At 38.5% G+C, this 16,877-nt stretch overlaps 1 long non-coding RNA gene across 2 annotated transcripts; it reads left to right on the top strand.

The window, feature by feature from the left end:
* Positions 1-1,221: 1,221 nt before the first annotated feature.
* LOC143703493 (uncharacterized) lies at positions 1,222-16,835 on the top strand. Of its 2 annotated transcripts, none has more exons than XR_013191101.1 (4): positions 1,222-1,242; positions 1,987-2,049; positions 2,365-2,423; positions 16,719-16,835. It is a non-coding gene; the product is annotated as an uncharacterized LOC143703493 (long non-coding RNA). The 2 variants fall into 2 exon arrangements; XR_013191107.1 differs by lacking the exon at positions 1,222-1,242 and adding an exon at positions 1,507-1,575.
* The last annotated feature ends 42 nt before the right edge of the window (positions 16,836-16,877 follow it).

A 16,877-nucleotide genomic window follows, 5' to 3' on the forward strand; every position in this document is an offset into this window, starting at 1 on the left:
AGTAGCCTATTTCTTTTCGTTTATAATTGTTTCGTTTAAAGACATTTCAAGCTTTCTTTATAGATATATTTCTCATGTCTGTGAGGCATATTCTGAGTTTCGGTTAATTTGTGATGAGATGCGCTCCAGTTCACGTGCAATGCAAGGGACCGCGCCCGTGCCTCCATGTCATGACTCATGATTATATTGTCTGCTATTTGCTTCTTATTTATTAAATCCAGGCAATTGGTTGATGAAAAAAATATTAAAATTAAGATACAATTTATACAAAACGAAATTCACTTTAAAGAAAGGCTTTCTACAAAACAAAACTTAATTAAGTGGCCAAAATCATGTCTGAGCATGTCTCCCGATATATTGCGCATCCTATCTTAGCCTATGTTCACTTTTCATAATCAACATAGATGGTGAAAAAATAACATTATTATTTTTTAACAAATATGAAACTAAATGCACTTAGTTAATGGCTACAACACGTAGCCTAATAGTAGGCCTGAATATTGTTATCATTACTTTTTTCAAGTTCGTCACGAATTACTATTAGCCTAAATGTGTTACTAAATGATTTATATGTATTTTTAACATTGTTGTATTTAAGGACTGTATTTGTGTGTTATTTTTAAATTATTTGTTTTATGTGGTGGACAATATTGGAACGTGACATTGGAAATATTTATTTTATTTTTACTATTTAATTTATTTTACTATTTATTTTGTCTGGCTTTTATTTATTTCATGCAGTTGCACTTATTTAATTTATATTAATTTATAGTATGAGTCCCTGATTATATGTTGCATGTTCTCTTCTTGCTGTTTTTGTTGTTGTTTTTTTTGAAAAAAAATGGATGGATTTATAGCGTTTTGAAAAAAAAAATACAATTTACTTTGAATTTATCATCAACAATATTGTTGTTTGATTTAATAATAATTTTTTCATGATGGTGATGGTCTCGATCTCCAGAGAAGTGTCTCCTCTTTGCCGTCTTCCGTGTGTTCATGGCGTAAAATGAGTGTGTGGGGGAAGCGGATACTTGAATATATAGGGGCGTGTTATTCTAATGACGATCGTTTTCAGCCGCGGCATTTATCAAGGGCAGGTATTGCGTACACCTGGATTTCAAAGGTACGCACAGCTTCATAAATCAGGCGGTGAGAGGATTGTAAGCATAATCTTACGCCAACATATACGCCCGTTTCTACGCAAGAATGATAAATGAGGGCCATTGTGATCGACAGTTAGAGGTATGATACCACTAGCTGTCGATCACAATGTCTCATACTGTATGTACTACTTGTATATCCCATTATCCTAAAACTGGGTTATTTTAGTGATAAATGTTAAGTGATACGTGTTCTTTTACTGAATCATGTTTGCTGTAATGGTAATTGGAAAGTTAGAACCATGTGAGTGCTCATGACGTCATTAGGAAGGATAAGCGAATGCCTGTGTGATTTAGCTGAAGTTCTTAAAGTTACATTCGCATAACGTGTTTGAAGCCAGGTGGCTAGTGAGCTAGCGCATGCTAAGTTATTTTTTAGTGATACCAGGGCTTTGGTGATACATTTGCTGTAATGGTAAATGTGACGATAGAATCATGTGTGAGCACTCTCAATGAAACCAATGCTCTTCAATTACGTATCCTGTAGTATGTTTTGTAGTTAACGTTAGGTGGATAACGTTAGTGAGATGAGTTACCCTGTACTGTCTGAACGATATATATTTGAAAATACACACATTCAACAAATATGTGCAAACAAATGTGATATATTGCATTACTTTCAATGTAGATATAAGCTTAATCTGCGTCTATATCTTAAGAACTACAGATCTCATGAAACTGTCGACCAATTAAGTTCGTCTTGCCATAATACGGCGTGTGTACGAATGTGTATTTTTTATGCACAACATGGTGTTATTTTTGTACAGTAAGAAACTATAGTTCCGTGTAGCCAATTGCCTTATAACACCAAACAATGTGCTTGCAGGTACCAGCCACATCAATTAGAGGAAGAAGAGTGACGTTTTTTTAGCCTATCAAGGAACAGCAGGTTAGTCTTTCCATGTAGCACCAACTTGAGCCATAGCCATGACTGCATATGACTCATGAGTGTGTATTACTACATTTATTTATTCATGTATTGTACATGCAGTTAATGTAGCAGCTTTAGTTAGGCTAGATGTTTCCGCTTTCCAAGCAACTAGCCTACTTTGTGAGCCTACTTTGCCGGGAGTTTCTATGGTTTATATAGCAATATGGTTACAGTTCCCTTGCTAAAAAATGCTGTGTTGATTTGGTTTCAGATTTTAAACTGCATTTTCTTATAAATGTATTGTTTTTATAAATTAAAACTTTCTTTTAACAGATTTGAAGATCATCTGTAATTTCACTATCTCTCTGCCTTTTGCAGTATAATGCAGACAAGTGAGTTAATTAATGCTAGTTGGTTGCTCCGCTTCGGACCTTCAAAGGGATAGTTCACCCAAAAATGAACATTATGTCAGTATTTACTCCCTCATGTTGTTCCAACCCCGTAAGACCTTCGTCCATCTTCGGAACACGAATTAAGATATTTTTTATGAAATCTGAGAGCTGTATCACTCCTCCATACTAGTCCATAGGCTTCTTCAGGGATTGAACTTGCCGGCCTCGAAAAGTTATTAAAGACATTGTTAAAATAGTCCAAGTGACTACAGTGGCTCAATCTTAAGTTTATCAAACGACGCATACTTTTTGTGCACAAAATAATAAAAATAACGACTTTATTTCAACTATTCATTTCCTTCTCTCTGGGCCTCGAGTCAGGTTACTAGTTTAACAGCGTATGATCTGTTGTTGTATGATCTGTATGATCTGTTGCCTTCCTGGGTAGGAAAAGAAACCTTATCAGTGATGTTTCCCACCTGTAGGATTACCAATTTTATTTAAATGTTTAATTGAGCTTCCAACACTATAGTATTTTCCCTGAGAAAGTTGCACACTGTTTTGTCCATTTTGAGGCAATCAGGGTTTCGGACGTTAACCTCTTGCCACATCTCAAAGGTCAGCTGGGCCTTTTGTTGATCTAATCAGGCTGATTGGATTAGCATCTCAAGACTCTGAGTTACACTGTTACCTGATGAAATCAGGTAACCAGCTGAATCAAGAGTCCCCTCCTCTATGAAATTAATCCCACCCCCTTGAAATTTATATAAACTGCAATGTAACGTTCCCTTAGTTAGACGATGTTGGAATGACTGCAGCTACCGACAAGCAATTAAGAACTTCTGCTTGGAAAACTTCCACCGTCTCCTGGTCTGAGCTTCTAACTTTTCTACAAAGAAAAAGATCACTACAGATGGTGCCGTGACCTGGATAGAATTAACTTCACCTGAATCCAGATTGGAATTCAAGCTCAAAGATCTGACTGCATTCCAGAGAGAATCTTACCTGAATCCAGAACTGAAATCTCCACTCAACAAAGACTGAGTTCCAGAACTGAAATCTCCACTCAACAAAGACTGAGTTCCAGAACTGAATCCTGAAACTTCAAAGCTCAACAAAGAACAAACTTTTTTTTGACTGAGTTCCAGACGGAATCCTTTCCGTATAAACGATTTGGTGAGTTTCACTCTATTCAAAGAACCACTGAAGACCAGTACAAATCTCTGCGCCGTCAGAGAACAGTTATCAGACAGCTGCAGTGTCTGGCTAACAAAGTTACCCTTTAAAAGTTTATTTTAAAGATGAAAGTATAGCCTCTACGTTGCTAGAGAAGGTATCCTCTAAAGTTAGGGAAGGTTAACATTACGTGTTAATATTGGTGAACCTCTGTTCAAACAGGGATGTGTTTATCCTCTAAAAGTTAGGAAGGTGAAAGATCCTTTGCATTTACCTTTTAGAGAAGATTAGCGTAACGTGCTAATATTTTGTGTGTTACCCTTTGCTCTGGTTAAGGAAGGTTAACTGTGTTAACAAGCGTACCCTCTGTGATCAGAGAAGTTTAGTGTTTGTTTGTGTGGTAACAAAGAAATCCCCAAAATGATTAAGAAAAGTGCTAGACTAATCTCCACAACTAAAAAAGGTGGTCTTGCTACTCCTTTGTGGTCAGATAGCGAATTTAAAACACTGTTAGGAGAACAGATGGATCTAATAGTAGCTGAAAAAGTTAGACAAGAACTAACACAGAAATATGAGATTCATCCAGATAAGATTTGGTCTGTAGAAGAGTGTAAAAAAGTACTAGGAGCAAGTATTCGCAAGAACAATGTGAAAGCCATAATTTGTTGCCATAGAGAATTTCTTTTAGCAAAAGCTACAGAACAGTCTCAGCATAACTCAGAGCTAGAGAAAGAGAACAAAGAGCTATGCGCTAGAGTTTACGCGTTGACCAAGAAATTGAACTGCAACAAAGATGCAGAAAAAACTGATGTGGAAGAAGTAAGTCACCCTGATAACATTTACCCTGATTTACGAGCGTTCTTTGAAACAGATGTAGCCATCCAATCAGTCACTGATAAGCCTGTAAATTCAGTTTATGTGTGTTGAGCTAGAAAAAGATCACAGGGAATTGAGGAAAATGAAAGTGTTTCTACCCACCCTTCTGTAGTCCGAATACAAACTGTCGCAAAAGCCCTTGGACCTAAGGATATAGAACGACTCTCTGAGAGTTTACCCTCACCTCGTAAACAGTTTTCTGAATTTAGAAGGGCATTGATCTGCAAAATTCATCTATATGACATGTCGTTAACAGAAGTCACACAGTTAATATCACAAATTTTAACTGATTCTGAATTCAACAGTTTTGAATCTGCAGTGACTTCTGAACTACAACATGCCAGTAGAGGCGATATGAGAGAAGGTGTTTTGAAAATCCTAAAGACTATCTAAGGACCCAAAATAGACTGGTCTAGAGTTACTAGCTGTGTACAAAAGAAAGAAGAAACGGTAAATGAATATACTGAACGGTTTTGTCAGTCAGCCATAACTTACAGTGGAATAGTGGATGATTCTGAAAGTGTGCTCGATGACAAAAGACCACTAATTCGTATCTGGTCAGATGGCCTTGTAGCCGAATACAGAAGAGCTTTGACATTCCTAGATCTAACTTGGTCTAACAGAACTCTCAGAAGTAACGTTGACAGGTTAGCTGCATGGGAAAGAGATGCTGATGTTAAAGCCAAAGTGAGAGTAGCAGCAGCAGCTACATTTAGCACAGCAAAACAAGAAAACAGGTGGTCTAAAAAAGAAGGCAGCTGCCACTATTGTGGAAGATTAGGACATTGGGAGAAAGAGAGTAGGAAGAAATTGCAAGATACAAAAAGAAATGCTATGCATAATTCTGCTCCTTCTCAGCCTGCTTACATCCCCGAAGCAGTTCCGAAAGTGTCCACTGAAACTTTAGGACACACTGCGTCAAAAGGGGTGTATACGGGAATATTCAGACAATGAATACGCCCGCTAAATGTGCTGTTTGGCAGGGATCTTTGGAACTTTGTTACGCGTACCTGTAAATGCCCCGCAAAGGCCCGAAAACAGGAACTTGTCTGACCACATGCTGTTAGTTGATGGCTTGCTTTGTAAATGCTAATTTGTTTTGGGACTGGCAGCTCAAGATTGCCCCTATTCCCCTCCCCCCTCATTAGTATTCGGGAAAGGTGGGCTGATAAGTGCTTTACATTGTGTCAATCTACAACAAAGACTGTAGACCCTGAATGGCAGTTTGTATCTAGGTGTCCTCTGTTCTTCAAGATGGCTTGCAAAAGATCGCTGGAGTTTTACGGAGAGCAGAGTAGAGATGTTACTCCTTTACGTTGGGACAATGTGGCTATTCAAACTCCGAGTCCGAACGAAAATAGACTGGTGTATATGGTAAATGCAAGTTTGAAGAGGATATTTGAAAAGCTGGAGACGATGGACAAGAGGTTGGATAAGATGGAGGCTGACATAAATATTAATAATGAGTAATAAAAAACCCAAATGAGGCCATAAACTGGACCAATAGTGTGGGGGTTTAGAGGAGGGACAAAGCATTGAGCAGCCAATCCTATGTATGACCTCTGACCAATTGAAGGAGGCCACTGCCTTGTGTCCCAAAGGTGTGAAATGCTAATATTCCCTTGCATTCACCCCGACCGGGGGATTATTCACCATGGTAACTGATGGCACTTAGTGGCTCCCTGCTGTGCCCCAAACTTGGTACATATCCAGGAGTATTCGGGATTGTGTGACGGGACAGCAAACTCCCGTACACACACGTTTATTTGTGGAGTACACAGGAGTACTCAGGAGTTTTACATGCCCGATTACAGCTCTTTTCACGCAGTGACAGCTTGTTCAGGCTCTTTTAAGAGCAAAAAAACACCAGGAAAAAAACTAATTGTTGGGGCTGTGAGTAGCTACCTTACCCCTGTAATCCATCATAATGACACAAGAATTTTTGTGAAAAGTAGCATACAAGAGAATGAAATTGATTTTTTGCTTGATACAGGTGCAGAAATTACCATAATTCCTACAAAATTGGCTAAAGGTTTAGACATTCCGTACAAGAAAACCAAATTTTCTTTAACTGGCGTAATAGGTGAAGATTCTGATTTGTATGAAACCCCGCCCATAGATGTACAATTTGGCCCGAAAACTCTGACTACAAAATTGTTATTTGCTCCATTAAATACAGGTGCAATTTTAGGCATTGAGACAAATACATCTAACTTTAGACGTGTCCTCAGAATCTGCTAGCATTAAAATTTCCTCAGCACAAGTTTCTACCAATAATGTGATCCCTCCTGAGTATGCTTTCTTACAGAATCATCCAATTTGGGCTAAAGACAAGGATGATTGTGGTTTGTTGACAGGTGTAGAACCAATTAAATTGACGGGGACTTCACCCCCGGTCACCAAACAAATTCCGATCAATAAGGAAGCTATACAGGGGATCAAAACTATTGTAGAAAAGTTGCTGATGCAGGGAGTGCTAGTTAAAACCAATAGTCCCTGTAACTCGCCCATATGGCCCATCAAGAAATCCAATGGGACATGGAGACTTACAATAGACTACAGAGTAGCCAATAAAAATATTGATAAAATCACCCCTCTAGTGGCAGATCCTTCCATAATTTGTAATGGCATACCATTAGAGTAAGATTTTTTTCAGTAATTGATCTGTCTAATGGATTCTTTTCTGTACCGTTGCACTCTGACAGCCAGCCATGGTTAGCTTTCACAGTTGACTATGAGCAATACCAGTGGACACGTTTGCCACAGGGATTTCAAAACTCCCCAACCATATACCATCAGGCTGTCAGACGTGATTTGTGTGACCCAGAATGTCCGGTAAAACAGTCCACTATGATCCAATATGTCGATGATATTTTGATTGCCTCAACAGATCACGAGGTACATCAAACTGAACTTGCATCATTGTTGGACTATTTGCATAAGAAAGGACACAAATGCAGCTTTCACAAAGCTCAAATTTCTAAAAAGCAAGTAACATTTCAGGGTCAAACAATTGGTGCAGGAAATAGATCCATTACACAGGATCGAGCAGCTTCAGTCAAAGCCATACCCCCGCCTACTACCATTAAAACACTCCGATCATTTTTAGGAACAGCAGGTTACTGTAGACCTTGGATTGAAGACTATGCCTCAATTGCACAGCCGCTCTATGACTTGTTGAAAGGCCATGGTAAAGATTCTGATACTGTTTGTATGGAAGAATGTCACCTCAAAGTGTTCAATGATTTAAAGAGAGCACTATGTCAAGCACCAGCATTAGGAATTGCCCAAACTGATAGACCATTTGTGCTTTATGTCCATGAACATTTAAGCTTCATGACTGCATGTCTAATGAAAGATCATGGGGGCAGTTTACGCCCAATTCATTACTATTCTGGTAAACTTGACATAGTAGCTCAAGGTATGGGCCCATGCCTCAGAGCAGTACAGGCAGTGCATCTAGCGCTTCAGGCTTCATCAGGAATGGTGTTAGGACAGTCTGTAAACGTAAGATGTCCACACGAAGTGTCCGCATTAATGAATCAAGCAAAAGTCACTTCTGTCACTTCCTCTCGCTGGGGAAATTGGTTAGCAACTCTGACAGCCCCGAATATTGTCTTACAGCGTGCACCTGTCACGAATCCGTCCTCATGTATGATGTCTGCTATGACTGAAGTTTTGTTAGAGGATGAAGGAGAAATGACACACGATTGTGTTACGCTTACATATACACCTGTGAGTGAAGTAAAAGAAACTCCCATAGAGAATTCAGAATTTGAGTTGTTTGTTGACGGTTCAGCTCAAGTAATTGAAGGTAACAGACGAGCAGGTTACGCAGTAACGTCCACCACGGAAGTGTTGGCTTCGGGACGTCTTCCAGATCATTTTTCAGCTCAAGCTGCAGAACTAGTAGCCCTAACAAGAGCATGCACGCTAGCTTCAGGATCAGTTGCTAATATCTACACAGATTCCAGATATGCTTTTGGGGTAATTCATGATTTTGGTGTCATTTGGCAAACCAGACAGTTTCTAACTTCTGCTGGATCCCCCATTAACTCTCTGGAGGTGAGAAACGCGGCGGCGCGTTTTGCTGTTTTTTTTCCACATAGCAGCAACATAGACTTAAAATACTCCGTCATTTTTGGTCATATAAATAAAATCAACACATGATTATAAACTATAGAGGGTCTTCTTTTTTTTGTGTACACTCACATTAACATCAAAACCGTGTGCTTTTGTAAAATGAAGAAAATAAACAGGGTGTGCTTTCTGCCTCTCTGTCTCCGTTAAATTTTTTTCTGGTGCACGTCTCTAAACTTAAACAAAGCTCAGCGAATACTATTCACACAAGCACGAGCAATATATCTTTATTATCATTTAAGTTTGTACTTTTAAATTATCTAATTCAAAACTAAAATAAATATTCTCTGTTTATGTAATCTATTAAAAAAGAGAGAGGTGTCAGCCGATCTCATTATCGTTCTCTTAGCTCATTATTCTGCTAATCTGACACGCCCACGGAGAGCGCGCGGTATTCAAACGCAAATGATCTGAAGCAACACATGCAAAGTGTCAACGCCCCTCATAAACGCGATAACCCAACAAATGTAATCATCAGATTAATGTAGCCTATTTCTTCTTGCGAGGCTGTGTGAGGAATAATCCTGGGACATTTACCTCAGAACATGTACTGTTTTTTTTTTTTCATTTCGAGGAGCAACGGATCCATCTGATAAGTAAGTTTTTTTTTATTATTGTTCTAATCGCGATATCATAGTGTATGTAAACCGCAAAAAGACTGTTTAAATATGAATCGCGTCTGTGTGTGAATGAATGAACTGAACAGTTTTTACCAAACCCTATTGCTATACTGAGATGAGTGAAAATCGACTGAAATATGTTGAAATAACGTTAAAATGTCTTTGTATTAGCAACGTATTAAACTGCAAATTAATATGTATGCCCTAGTATAGGCTCATAAAAACAAAAAACAACATGCCTATGTTACAGACGAAATATGAAAGACAACATTTCGTCGACTAGTTTTGGATAGATTATTAACTGTTTACTGTAAACTAGACTACTGCCACATTGAATAAGCTTTTGTTCACCAATTTCTGCTCAAATGTTCTATATATTAGGCTATGTTTGTTTTGTCAAAAATAAAGTCATCAACTAGGATGCTATTATAGTCTTTTTCCAATGTAGGCTTTATTCAAACTAATGAATCCTTAACTTTGAAATATGTATGATAAAATGTATACTTTAGTTTTTACAAAGAAATATGAAATATCCATCTGAGAAGTAAGTTTTTTTATTAGTGTTCTAATTGCGATATCATAGTGTATGTAAACCGCAAAAGACTGTTTAAATATGAATCGCGTCTGTGTGTGAATGAATGAACTGAACAGTTTTTACCAAACCCTATTGCTATACTGAGATGAGTGAAAATCGACTGAAATATGTTGAAATAACGTTAAAATGTCTTTGTATTAGCAACGTATTAAACTGCAAATTAATATTTATATGCCCTGATATAGGCTATCATAAAAACAACAAACGATATGCCTATGTTACAGAAGAAATATGAAAGACAACATTTCGTTGACTAGTTTTTGGATAGATTATTAACTGTTTACTGTAGCCTAAACTATAGACTACTGCCACATTGAATAAGCTTTTGTTCACTAATTTCTGCTCAAATGTTAAATATATTAGGCTATGTTTGTTTTGTCAAAAATAAAGTCATCAACTAGGATGCTATTATAGTGTTTGTTCCAATGTAGGCTTTATTCAAACTAATGAATCCTTAACTTTGAAATATGTATGATAAAATGTATACTTTAGTTTTTACAAAGAAATATTACACTTGAAATATTGTTATTTTAATTGTTGCTGTAATTGTAACCTTTTTAATAAAATAGCAAATAATATATTTACAAGGTAGATGTAAAAAAAATCTTAAAAGGTCAATATAAGCCTTCTCTTCAAATTATTTGTATTGTGTTTTATTAGTGACAACTTTGGGGAGAGGATACATATCCAAAACTTTCTGAAAATACAGTATGAGAATTAACTACACAATTACTAGAAATGTTCACCTTGGATATTATACAATTTGCAAGCAAAAATACAAGTGGAAAAACACTATTTCTTATAGATGTTTCCAACTGTGAACCAATTTTGTAGTATATATACACATTTCTTTTCTTGTGTCCTTGTATTCTTTCTTGTGGCTCAGTGACACACCTGTGAAAAGCTCATTATGCAGGCTCATTAAGCAGGTCTTTTGTCTTCACAGGTGTGAATCAGACCATTATACATGAGTCACGCCCATTTCGCATATTGCCTTTCCAAACAAAAAGTGTTTTACTAAATTTAAATCAATGTATTGTTTTATGTGAATGATTTGGAAGGATGATTTTCAGATCATTTTGAAGCAAAAATCCTAGGCGAGAACATCCATTAGTCAAAAGTCTTGTGGACACATATTTAGTATGTGTTTTGTGGCCTTATTTCAGAGACTTTAAGTTTTAGTTTTTTCAATAACCATGCATAAACAATATTCTCTCAAAAATACAAACATGTACATACATCTTGCTAACATATTATGGTAGCCCTGTTTGTGCTATATAGAGTGAATTTACACCTTTGCCATTAACATGTTTATAAATAACTGAAAAAAGCACAAATGTTAGAGCATGTCAGAACACCTCCAGGACCCCAAAAACACATAGGACCCCAGAGGGTTAAGCATGCTGAATTAGTGAAAGATCTAATGTTTTCCATGAAACTTCCAAAGAAATTAGCAGTGATCAAAGTGAAAGCACATCTCACAACTAATACTACGGAAGCTAAATGTAATGCTCTTGCTGATATGGGAGCTAAACAGGCTTGTTTCTATGCAACTGTACAAGTGTGTTCATGTAGTGCAGCACAGAAGACAATTATGCCTCCTGAATCAATAATTGATCTGTACAAAGACGTTCCTCTGTATGAAGCATGGACATGGTTAGACAAAGGAGCCACTGTGGATTCATCCGGTTGCTGGACCAAAGGGGGAAAGTATGTTGCCCCCGAATCACTGTTGCCATATTTGGCTCAACAAATACACAATTTGGGTCACAGTGGTCCAGCAACGATGAATCACAGGTTCTCAAATCAGTGGTGGAATCCAAAATTCAGAAATGCAGCCATAGAAACACCCAAGAGGTGTGTTACATGTCAGAAAAATAATGATGTACCAGCAGCCACTACACCAGCAGCACATACCCCAGCCCCACCAGGACCATTTCGTCACCTGCAAGTTGATTACATATCATTGCCTCGTTGTAAGGGAAAAACTGATGTTTTGGTAGTCAGTGTTGGGAGTAACGCGTTACAAAAGTAATGCATTACAGTAACATATTACGTTTTGCTGTAACGCAGTAGTGTAAGGCATTACTAATCAATTTTCAGTAATATTTTACTCGGTACTTGTTCGGTAAGGCTTGCGTTACAACAGACTTTTAGTTTTAATTGTAAAAAAAAACAAAAAAACAGCAAGACCGCCAGACATTAACGAATGAAAGATGCAAGTAGGCTAAATTACCTGTTCGTGGTCAGTCAATAGCCGCGTGTGGTGTCCAAGTCTGTAATTAAAGACTAAATGGCAGCGTCTGATATATTTGTATAGCGATTTATTTTTGACAGGAGTGCCGTGAGGCATGATTTCGGCCTCTGTGCTCACGCTGGCCAGAGGAAAAGCGGCTAATGGTGAAGATGGCATGAAGAAGACTACATTCGCGAGATGGACGTATGCGCATTAGGCTATTCGTTCTGTGTTTTCTTTCTAAACAGTTAGGCTATGTTTATGTGGTATTTTTCATGTTTTCATCACGCAATCATGTTTTTGATGCGGTGGTGACGCGTTCATGTAAGGGCGGCGGCGCTGCCGATAAAGCACCTAAAAGCTGTCACAAAGAACCGGCAAAAGCAATGATTATGAATATGTCAAATATAGCAAGGAGACATGTTGATTGTTTATTAATAAAGTCAAGATGAAGTTGACGATGCTGACTCGCGATCTTCGCAGTAGGCTAGTGAATGCACCAGAGAGAAATGCACATTTCATTTCATAAGCAGGGAGCAGTCTGTTTTCTTTCGTTTTGAATTGTTCTGTTTACAAGTAGACATTTCGATATAGATATATTTTTCAGGTCCGTACAATTAATACAAAACGAAATTCACTTTAAAGAAAGGCTTCGTGTCTTCTGTGTAAGGTGTCTGTGAAAGTATTAAAGCAGTCTTTTAGTGCCGCTTCATAGCGGTCGCGTCCGTAACGGAGAACTGTCACGTCTGTAACATTGTTTTTTCCTCATAAATGCGAACACGAAAAATAAAATAAAATGAATATTTTATGTTCTGGAGAGCCAACCCTTCTTCATTAGATTTGCGCAGTGTAATTCACAGAATTACAAAAAAAAATCCTTGCCTCCTAAAAGTTAAAGATTTTTTTTTGTCACACATGACTGTCGATTTCCCTAATATTAAATATAAAACGCATGTGTAGACTGATATTTTTCTAATGTCTGGACTCCTTTCTGGGAGGAGCCTATGGATAAACAGACGTTTGAATATTTTGGTATTAATGCATTTTCTGAGAATTTATATATAAGTTTTGACTGCAAGTCTGCAAATGTCATGTCCATAACGCTGGAATTCCCAAATTTTAAATAATTTATCCTCAACTAGCTTTGTGGTGTAGGTCTACATATTTTATAATGTTAAGTTAACTTCAAATAATACTAGGCTAATAGTAATTTAAAGATGTGGTAGCATTGGATCTGGACGGTATGGATAACGCTGGGAGTTGGAAGGGGTGTGTCGCCATTCTGCAGGTTCGTGGATCTGAGTCTCGCGATTTCGGTTTCATATCGCATATTTACAGCCCTAATCATTTTAGAATGTTAAGTTCTACTTCTGTATAGTTATTTTGGTGAAAGTAACTCAAAATTAATACAGGAGTAATGTAACGCATTACAATTCTGAGACAGTAATATTGTAAGGTAATGAATTACTTTTAAATACCAGTAACAAGTAATATATAATGTATTACAGTTTGGAAGTAACTTGCACAACACTGTTGGTAGTAATAGATAAGTTCTCAAGATGGGTAGAAGCTTATCCAACAGGGCGTGCTACAGCTGCACATACTGCTAAATGTCTTGTCACTGATTTAATTCCCAGATGGGGATTACCAGATTGCATTGACTCAGATCAAGGGACACACTTCACAGGACAGGTAGTCAAGGAAGTGTCTAGAATTTTGAAGATTAAGTGGAATCTTCACTGCCCATACAGGCCACAAGCATCAGGACAGGTTGAACGATCGAACAGAACAATCAAAACCAGACTAAGCAAAATGCATCAGGAAGGGGTACCATGGGTCGAAGCACTGCCAGCAGTGCTGTGTAGTATGAGAGCATCACCTAACAGAACAGTAGGACTGAGCCCTCATGAGATTATTACTGGACGCCCTATGGAGATGCCAGGTGTGATTGATCTTAGAAATGCTGATGTACACATTGCCTCAGATGCCCTGATTACTTACTGTGAAAACCTAACAAAGGCGGTACAGAGTGCCAGAGGGAGAGTTGAGTCATGTTGGTAGACTCCACCAGAAGGTGGACACACAATCATCCCAGGTCAATGGGTCATGATAAAGTCATTCAGAAATAAGCCATTAGAACCAAAGTGGCATGGGCCACATCAAGTGATGTTGGATTACAGCAGCTGCAGTATTGTGTCAGGGAAGGAAAACCTGGACTCATTGTACACACTGTAAGGTTGTTCCCCCACCTACAGGGATAGGTTAGGACACGGAACCAGTGAGGAGCCCCGGAAGAACCGAACGCAACAGGCTTCGGGGGGTTAACCCTGGGGTGAAGACTTCCCTCATAGGCCCTATCCTAGTCCATCCTTACCTCACTGTTCCTTAGGTGTCAAAGGTTTAAGAAATAGGGAAAGAGGGAGCAACAATAGCAGACTCAGAAAAGTTTACAACCCTAGTGTTTGAACAAATACTGCTCCACTGTCTAGCAGACTCAGAAAAATTTCACAATCCTAGTGTTTGAACAAATACTGCTCTACTGTCTTTTGTTTTTCTTTCTTACTCTGTGCAGACACCACTTGATGACAGTCCGGGACCCATACGCACCAACCTCCTCACCTGCGTATGAAGCCACAACCTCCAGAAAACAACTAGACCCACTGCTGAACCAACTATCACGAAAGAAGAAAAAAATACACAACGCATAGACTCGCATACGAAACCTTCAATCATCCATCAACATGATCAAGATTGTCGTTCTACTAAGCATCATGGACATCGCACAAAGTGTGGACTCCAGAAACAACATATTCTTAGAGCTGATGAATATGTCAAGAAATGCCTTGTTTGCTGGAAAGGACGTTTGCATGCCACACGCACCTTCAGTAGGAGCAGGAATCCCCTGGGTGGCACACCCTATCTCCAAATGTGACACGTGTACCTTATTCAATCATCATACCAGTGAATTATACAACAAGGATACATGTCACAATACAACAATTCCTCCAGCTTCTCCGTGTTGCATTCCAGGACTACCACCCTGCAACCTAACTTCAGCTACTCCCATCATGACAGATCTACTCCTGCCAATGATGTTCTATTGGTGCATGGAAAATTATGCTCCAGCATCGACTCCACTGGGTGATATTCCTCGTGAACGTTGCAGCTTTGTGATTGAAAGAGGAGCAGAATCCCACGTGTACGTTACTACAACAGATAAGAAAGAGGAAAATAACTTAAACAGAGTGTTTCTCCAGAAACCCATCCCTACCAAATTTTTTTGAAATAAATCAGTTGTATATGATCTCTCCACCAACTGACACTTTTTGGTTATGTGGAACTTCTGTCTACAGCATCCTCCCCAGCCAATTTAACGGAAGGTGCACCCTGGTTTATATTCTACCAGCTATCAGAGAAAATACACACTCCACCCCAAGCTCCCCACAGCTATAAAACTCAGCTCCTACCACTAATGAAGCAGATGGCTGCATTCCAGGACTCACTTGTGCACAAACATGGTGGTCAAGAACTCTTGGAGCATTAACACCATCTTATGGTGTCATGCAAGCCCTTGATCAAGTCAGAAGCTTATCGAATTCTGTACAGAAATTGGCCAATGATACGGCTTTGGCCCTTGGTAACATCACGGACACTCTCGCTTCGCACAAGATAATGATCTTACAGAACAGAGTGGCCTTGGATTACATTCTAGCAACGCAAGGAGGAGCCTGCACCATCATCGGAGCTGAGTGCTGCACTGGGTTAATGGATCCAACAGAGAACTTGAACAAAATCCAACAAGACATTCTTGATCTGTCAGCAAAATTACACCAGATGACTGAAGTTAATTTTTCATGGTTCGGAAACTTGATTGGGAAACCCTGGCTGTGGATAAAGGAAATAGCAATTGTGTTGTTGTTTGTTCTACTGGTGTACTATCTATGCGTCCACAGTATCAAGTGTTTCATTCAACATATGAATCACGCCTCTCTCGAGAAAATCACAGTTCCTACCAGAAAAGACCATTACCCGTAGGGACGTCATGGACCCTAAAATTGCATGTTTAAGTGTTTAAATTTGTATTTTGTGAGTTATTTAGAACTCTCAAAGGGGGAAATGTAGGATTACAAATTTTATTTAAATGTTTAATTGAGCTTCCAATACTATAGTATTTTAACTGAGAAAGTTGCACACTGTTTTGTCCATTTTGAGGCAATCAGGGTTTTGGACATTAACCTCTTGTCACATCTCAAAGGTCAGCTGGGCCTTTTGTTGATCTAATCAGGCTGATTGGATTAGCATCTCAAGACTCTGAGTTACACTGTTACCTGATTCATCAGGTAACCAGCTGAATCAAGAGTCCCCTCCTCTATGAAATTAATCCCACCCCCTTGAAATGTATATAAACTGCAATGTAAAGTTCCCTTAGTTAGACGATGTTGGAATGACTGCAGCCACCGACAAGCAATAAAGAACTTCTGCTTGGAAAACTTCCACCGTCTCCTGGTCTGAGCTTCTAACTTTTCTACAAAGAAAAAGATCACTACACACCTTAACCATGGACGTTAAACCTTTCAGGAAGTTGTATGCAAACCACTACCCACATTTGCTTTATTTGTTTTTATGTGTACTTTGTTTTGTATGGCCCTCAGGTGTAAAAAATTAAATGACTGAGAAAGTCATCTGATCGGCCTACTGTACAGCATTGAAAAAAATGGAGGAGGAATTACACCGTGATCTTGAAGAAATAATGGCTGATTTGGAGGAGATAAAGGTATTTTATATAAAAATAAGTATGTAGCACGCATTCT

The sequence above is a fragment of the Siphateles boraxobius genome, unplaced genomic scaffold (genome assembly GCF_051911475.1).
Source record: "Siphateles boraxobius isolate OS27281-9 unplaced genomic scaffold, OSU_SipBor_1 11, whole genome shotgun sequence".
Taxonomy (NCBI): domain Eukaryota; kingdom Metazoa; phylum Chordata; class Actinopteri; order Cypriniformes; family Leuciscidae; genus Siphateles; species Siphateles boraxobius.